Below are 7,609 nucleotides of genomic sequence, written 5' to 3' on the forward strand. Positions count from 1 at the left end.
CTTCATATAGTCTAGGGTAGCTGCACTAATGCAGATATACCTAATGTATTAAAAAAAAAATGCTCTTTGATGTCTTCCTCGCTAATGTCGAAGCCATGTTTTACGATACATTTATTTAATCTATCATCTAAAGGTTCATAGCAACATACTTGATCCCCGGATCAAGAACGTTGCTAAGATCCCTAAGATACTATGAACCCTGGATCTTAGTAACGGCAGAGAGCTCTAGTTCCTTGTCGGGATTGTAGTCAACAGCGATAAAGTTCTTTTGCTTGTTTGGTCTGATATCGTGCGCCTTAATCTTTAGGAATCATTCTAATCTTTATCGAATCATTCTATCGTGCGCCTTAATCATTCCTTAATTTTAGGAATGTCATGGAAAATTATACTTTTTCTGGCGTTGTGAAAACACTCCTATTCATAGTAGCGTGGTCAGCAAATGAAATTATAAAAGTTTTCAAGGCAGAAGAATTTGGCCTACCTTGGTTTAGTGGAGGTTTGTCATCAGACCATGTGGGGCCGGGTTGACCATTGTTTACCTCGTGGTAGTGGTGGTGGTCCGCCCTCGTTTGTTCGCTTTACTGTGATGCCTGCTGTCCAGGAAGGCGCCTTCTTGATCCTCCTCAACGCACGGGGATCCATCTATATCTGAGTGTGTCCCTGGTGCCTGCAAGTCTCCAAGTTCCAAAACATTGTCAAGGTTTCCGGGCGATGGAGATGGCTCCAATAAAGATGTAGACAAGACAGGGACAGGTATACACACCCTGAAGAAAGTAAAAACTGAAAATATTTGCAAATTTTATGCACAAGGAATATGCAAATATGAGAAATTAGGTGCAAAATACACTTTTCTGCATCCTCGTAAATGCAGGAACATATTGGCGAGGGGTACATGCCGTTTTGAACCGGAGTGCGGATACTTCTACCCTAAATTATGTATATTTTCAATTATGGACAACATTTTTTACAATCTTCAGTGTCTGGAATTTCACGTGAGAGGTACACAGCGTAATTGATGGGAAGATCAATATGATATTACTGGAAATTTTTTGGAGAAAGACAGAAACACAGTAGAACATATAAGAGAGAGGAACAATCAGATGAAACCACTGCAGGATTACAGAGGGGAAGGGACACACCCACAAGACTGGAATTCAAATTACCAACAAGTACACAGGTACTACAGCACACAACACCCACACTACTACCAAAACTGGACGAACCACTAACAAAACAACACACTCTAGACATGGGTGAAGAGGGGGGAGAACTATCAAAGCCCACAAGAAGTGACACGCAATATGGGAAATCATTTATATTTGCAAACATAAAATGTCTAAAACCAAAATCAAGAAATAGTCAAGTTCATAAATGGCCTTCTAATAGAATCGAACTCAATATTTGGTGCATATACAGAAACCCACATAAAAGACCACATGGATGGTGAAATCTGGATCCCAAATTATATTCTATATAGATGTGAGAGAGTAATTAGGTCAAGTGGAGGAGTAGGTCTGTATATTAAGAGGAACTGGCATGCACAGAGCTCCTGAACTCGTCCAATGAGATGGTAGAGGTACTTGAAACCAAGGTAGAAAATATAAATTTAATTATTATTTTAATATAAAAACCTCCAGATCCAACAGTCTAAGTATTCACTGAACAGATCCACAAATTAGAGAATATCCTTAATAACCTAGCAAACCCAGTACCAGATATTATCTTCCTTGGAGACTGTTTTTGTTCTCGTATTGGCATCCTTGGTGATATTTAGCGCCCTCTGATTATTTCGTGCATTTGATGGTGCTACATAGCCTTCCCGGTTTGGTGCCTTCTTTTGATAATTACTTACTTACTTGGAGACTTCAATCTACCCAGTTTAAAATGGAGAATAGTAAACAATAACATTATAACAGGAAATCAATCTGGAAATAACCAACCACAGGTCAGAAAACTACTGAGATTCTGTGACAAATTCTCGCTCAGTCAGCAGATTACAGAACCAACTATGAATGAAAACACGCTGGACCTGATATTCACGAACAACGATGAGCTAATCAGAGACATTTCGGTCTCAGACACTACGTACTCGGACCACAAGCTCATTGAAGTGCAAACTAACATTAATAACGGTAGTAGGCCTAAGAGAAACAACAAGCAAGAAGGGTTATTCAATAAATTCAATTTTAATAATAAAAGGATAGACTGTGAGAAAATAAACAGGGAACTTACAAACATTCAATGGGAAAATGTTCTAAGAAATAAAAATCCTACACAAGGAATAGAAAAACTGACTTCTGAAACATATGAAGCCTGTCTGAAACATGTTCCTTTGAGAAAAGCTAGAAAGAGGCCCAATGTAGAAAGAGAACGCATGCGACATTACAAAAGAAGGAAGAAATTAACGGAAATGCTTAAGCAGACACGATTTTCCATACAAAGAAGGAATAATTTAAACAGGGAGATTGAAGAAATCGAACAGAGACTGAAGCATTCATATTAGACTGAAGAAAGGCAACTGGAACAGAAAGCAATTCAAGAAATAAAGAAAAACCCAAAATATTTCTTCACATATGCTAAAGCAAAAAGCACTGCCAGTATTGGACCTATTCGTATTAGTGAAGGTACATACACTGAGGATGACAAAGAAATTAGTGAAATCCTGAACAAGCAATACGAGGACATGAACAAATCCACAAGGGCAGTGACGATGATTCGAACCTGCGTCTGGGAGCATCCCAGACACTGCCGTAATCGACTGAGCTACGACAGGGTAAAAGGGTTGAAACTGAAGTTCTACTGAACTTACTGGATCCCGTAGCCTCTCCGAGGCACAAACCAGGCTTTTACACCCCCCCCCCCTGCACCCGAGCTATGTCAATAGGCTGTTCTCCCTCTTCGCCCTTACATCATCACACATTCATCACACATCTGCATTCTGTTTTTCTTCTGATGCCTCAGTGATTTTGTCGTAATGGTCAAGTAGCTGTGAGACACAAGATCTTCCCGTTCGAAATCCATGTTGGCCTGGATTGTGGAGGTAATTTGTTTCCATGAATCTAGTGACCTGACTCCTGATCACTCTCTCAAAACTTTTATTATGTGGGACGTTAGTGCAACTAGTTTATAATTCTTTGCCAATGCTTTGTTACCTCCCTTGTGTAGAGGGGCTACGTCTGCTGCTTTCAGCGCATCTGGTATCTCCCCCGTTTCCAAGCTCTTCCTCCACACAATAGCCTGTGCTACTGGCACTTTGCATTTCTTTATGAATATTGAATTCCATGAGTCTGGACCCGGGTCTGAGTGCATGGGCATATTGTCAATTTCTCTTTCAAAATTTGTTACGCTCCTGTTGATATCAGCTATATTTACAGGTGTTTGGATATCATGCATAAAGAAGTTGTCCGGATCTTCCACTTTCATGCTGTTTATCGGAGTGCTAAACATGTCCTCGTATTCACACACAGAGATCACACTAACGTGATGCATCAAATGAACAAGGGCCGTGACGAGGATTCGAACCTGCGTCCGGGAGCATCCCTTTTAACCCTGTCGTAGCTCAGTCGATTAAGGCAGTGTCTGGGATGCTCCCAGACGCAGGTTCGAATCCTCGTCATTGCCCTTGTGGATTTGTTCATTTGATGCATCACGTTAGTGTGATCTCTGTGTGTGAATACGAGGACATGTTTAGCACTCCGATAAACAGCATGAAAGTGGAAGATCCGGACAACTTTTTTATGCATGATATCCAAACACCTGTAAATATAGCTGATATCAACAGGAGCGTAACAAATTTTGAAAGAGAAATTGACAATATGCCCATGCACTCAGCCCCGGGTCCAGACTCATGGAATTCAATATTCATAAAGAAATGAGAAGTGCCAGTAGCACAGGCTATTGTGTGGAGGAAGAGCTTGGAAACGGGGGAGATACCAGATGCGCTGAAAGCAGCAGACGTAGCCCCTCTACACAAGGGAGGTAACAAAGCATTGGCAAAGAATTATAAACTAGTTGCACTAACGTCCCACATAATAAAAGTTTTGAGAGAGTGATCAGGAGTCAGGTCACTAGATTCATGGAAACAAATTACCTCCACAATCCAGGCCAACATGGATTTCGAACGGGAAGATCTTGTGTCTCACAGCTACTTGACCATTACGACAAAATCACTGAGGCATCAGAAGAAAAACAGAATGCAGATGTTGTATACACAGACTTTGCAAAAGCATTCGACAAATGTGACCATGGAGTGATAGCACACAAAATGAGGTCAATGGGTATAACTGGTAAAGTTATACCCATTAGTTAAGTTAAACCCGCTGGATACTCAATTTCCTGTCGAACAAAGCACAAAGAATAACAGTCAATCAAATCAAATCGAGGCCAAGCGCAGTTAAAAAAAACTGTACCTCAGGGTACAGTCCTTGTACCACTGCTGTTCCTTATTCTCATATCAGATATAGACAAACATACAAGTCACAGCTTCGTATAATCCTTTGCAGATGACACAAATCAGCATGAAAATTACCTCGGTTGAAGACATTGAAAATCTTCAAGCAGATATTAATAAAGTTTTCGACTGGGCAACAGAAAGCAACATAATGTTTAACAGTGATAAATTCCAGGTACTCAGGCACGGGAAAAATGAGGATCTGAAACATAATACAGGGTACAAAACACAATCGAATCTGCCCATAGTAAGAAAACAGCATGTCAAGGATTTGGGAATAATGATGTCTGACGACCTAACGTTTAGGGAGCATAACCAAGCAAATATTGCGTCAGCCAGAAAAATGATAGGATGGATTACAAGAACTTTCAAATCCAGGGATCCCATCACAATGGTTGTACTCATAAAGTCACTTATGTTGTCCCGTCTTGAGTACTGCTCAGTACTCACTTTCCCATTACAGAGCAGTAGAGATTGCTGAAATGAAGGAAATAGAGAGGACATATACGGCACGCAAAGATGCGATAAAGCCCCTAAATTATTGGGATCGTCTCAAAGCTCTCCCAATATACTCACTAGAAAGGAGTTGAGAGAGATACCAAATAATATACACATGGAAAATACTGGAGGGTTAAGTACCAAATCTACACAGTAAAATAACAACGTACTGGAGTGAACGATATGGAAGAAAATGCAGAATAGAACCAGTGAAGAGCAGAGGTGCCATAGGCACAATCAGAGAACAATGTATAAATATCAGAAGTCCGCGGCTGTTCAACGTCCTCCCAGCGACTATAAGAAATATTGCCGGAACAACCGTGGACATCTTCAAGAGGAAACTAGATTGTTTCCTCCAAGGAATGCCGGACCAACCGGGCTGTAGTGGGTATGAGGGCCTGTGGGCCGCTCCAAGCAACAGCCTGGTGGACCAAACTCTCACAAGTCAAGCCTGGCCTCGGGCCGGGCTTGGGGAATAGAAGAAGTCCCAGAACCCCATCAACCAGGTACGATGAAACGCTGGGCGTCTCCCCACCCGTCGCCATGTTGGATCTCCTAACAAAAATTAACGCATTATCGTAGATTTTATTAATAGAAATAGGTGGTATTTTATTTCCACGGAGTTTATGGCTGTTCTTTCATTTAAGTTTATACAATAAATCTGTGGTGTTAATTTCGCGTAAGGGTCACTAACAAATTCTCAAGGCGCCAGGCGGGCCGTGGAGAGGTGGAAGAGTGGCGTTCCACGCAAGTATTCCACACCATGTTCAAAATGTGCGCCAACCCAAGCTAAATTTTGATTGTTGCCGCCCGGAGGCGGCTAGTTTATTGTGCACCCCTTTCCCATCCTGTGAGCGGTAGCGCAGAAAAGGATTACAGAGAGTACAAAAATCCTAAATCCTGCTTACTGCGGAGCAGGTTGTTTTGTAGTATAATTTAATTTGCATACTTTCGACATCCCATCCTGCCATCCCGTCCACCCTCTTCAGTTATAATGAGGTAATAGTTGCAGCTGAGTTTTAAGCATAGCGGCAATATAACTTTTAGAAACCTGTTGACTCACTTTGCTAATTTACTCAAGGAAGGTCAATTAGGTAATGAGTAAATAATAATAGTAAGTGCAGTTTTCTGAATCATCCCCTAGTTATAATCTAAGCCCGGATAGCTCAGTCGGTAGAGCATTAGGCTTTTAACCTAAGGGTCCAGGGTTCGAGTCCCTGTTCGGGCGAGTTGTTTTAGTCAGAGAAAAATATATAATACATATTCTGTAAAGATTTTGTGCATAAAATTTAAAACATCTTTGCTCACACACTTTACACTTCACGTCATTTAGATCGCCACACAAGCTGGACTGCCAGAGACACTTACAACTGTGGGTACTTATGGTTTACTTAACAACCCATCCTCCAGTATATATAGTACTTTTTGTAACTATGTCGACCATCGTACATATATTGGCGTAATGGGCAATTAGATAGTAGAATTTGGTACTATTCACTGTATAGTGTGTGGGAAAACTAAAACTAAAAACCAAACTTAAATATTCCTAGGCTTAGTATAACACATTGACAATTTGTTATAAAGGCTGTTAAACCTGAAAGAATCTCACCGTGGATACTAAAAGAAGGTTCCGGAGCACTAAGTGTGCCACTCTCTATTATGTATAACAAGTCACTGGAAACAGGAGACCTACTGGAAAGCTGGAAGACTGCTAATGTAGTCCCAATATAGAAAAAGGGTGACAGGCAAGAGACACTGAACTACAGGCCAGTTTCCCTAACTTGTATACCATGCAAGGTGATAGAGAAGATCATGAGGAAAAGGCTCGTAGAGCATCTGGATGGAAATAGCTTTTTAACACACCACCAGCATGGGTTCAGAGATGGTAAATCGTGCCTCACAGGTTTCACAGGTTTCTATGATCAAGCAACACAAATTAAGCAAGAAAGAGAAGGGTGAGCAGACTTCATTTTCTTGGACTGTCAGAAAGCCTTTGACATAGTACTCCATAAAAGGCTCTTACAAAAGTTGGAGCAACAGGCAGGAGTAAAAGGCAAGGTGCTCCAGTGGATAAGCGAGTATCTGTGCAACAGGAAACAGCGAGTAACTGTGAGGAGGGGGGGGGGGGGGACATCAGAGTGGCGAGATGTCACCAGCGGAGTCCCAGGAGGGCTCTGTACTTGGACCCATTCTGTTTCTAATATATGTATATGATCTTCCAGAAGGTATAGACTCATTCCTTTCAATGTTTGCTGATGATGCAAAAATTATAAGAATCAAGACGACAGATGAAGATAGACAGAGACTATCTTCATCTGGACAAACTGGAGGAATGGTACAGAAAATGGCTACTAAAGTTCAACTCAGGAAAGTGTAAAGTAATGAAATTAGGCACAGGGAGCAGAAGGCTGAAAACAAGGTACCATCTGGGAGGTGAAATCCTGCAAGAGTCAATTAGAGAGAAGGATCTGGGGGGTTGATATCACACCGAACCTGTCCCAGAGGTTCACATCAAAAGGATATCATCAGCGGCATATGCTAGATTAGCCAATATTAGAACTGCCTTTTAGAAACTTGTGTAAGGAATCGTTCAGGACTTTGTATACCACCTATGTCAGACCAAACCTGGAATATGCAGCTCCAGCCTGGAGTTCATACCTA

General features: G+C 41.3%; 1 non-coding gene across 1 annotated transcript; it reads left to right on the forward strand.

Moving 5' to 3' along the window:
* The first annotated feature begins 6,103 nt into the window (after nt 1–6,103).
* On the forward strand, nt 6,104–6,176 carry TRNAK-UUU (transfer RNA lysine (anticodon UUU)). Its single transcript has one exon. It is a non-coding gene; the product is annotated as a tRNA-Lys (tRNA).
* Nucleotides 6,177–7,609: the final 1,433 nt, after the last annotated feature.

The sequence above is a fragment of the Procambarus clarkii genome, chromosome 25, assembly GCF_040958095.1.
Source record: "Procambarus clarkii isolate CNS0578487 chromosome 25, FALCON_Pclarkii_2.0, whole genome shotgun sequence".
Taxonomy (NCBI): Eukaryota; Metazoa; Arthropoda; class Malacostraca; order Decapoda; family Cambaridae; genus Procambarus; species Procambarus clarkii.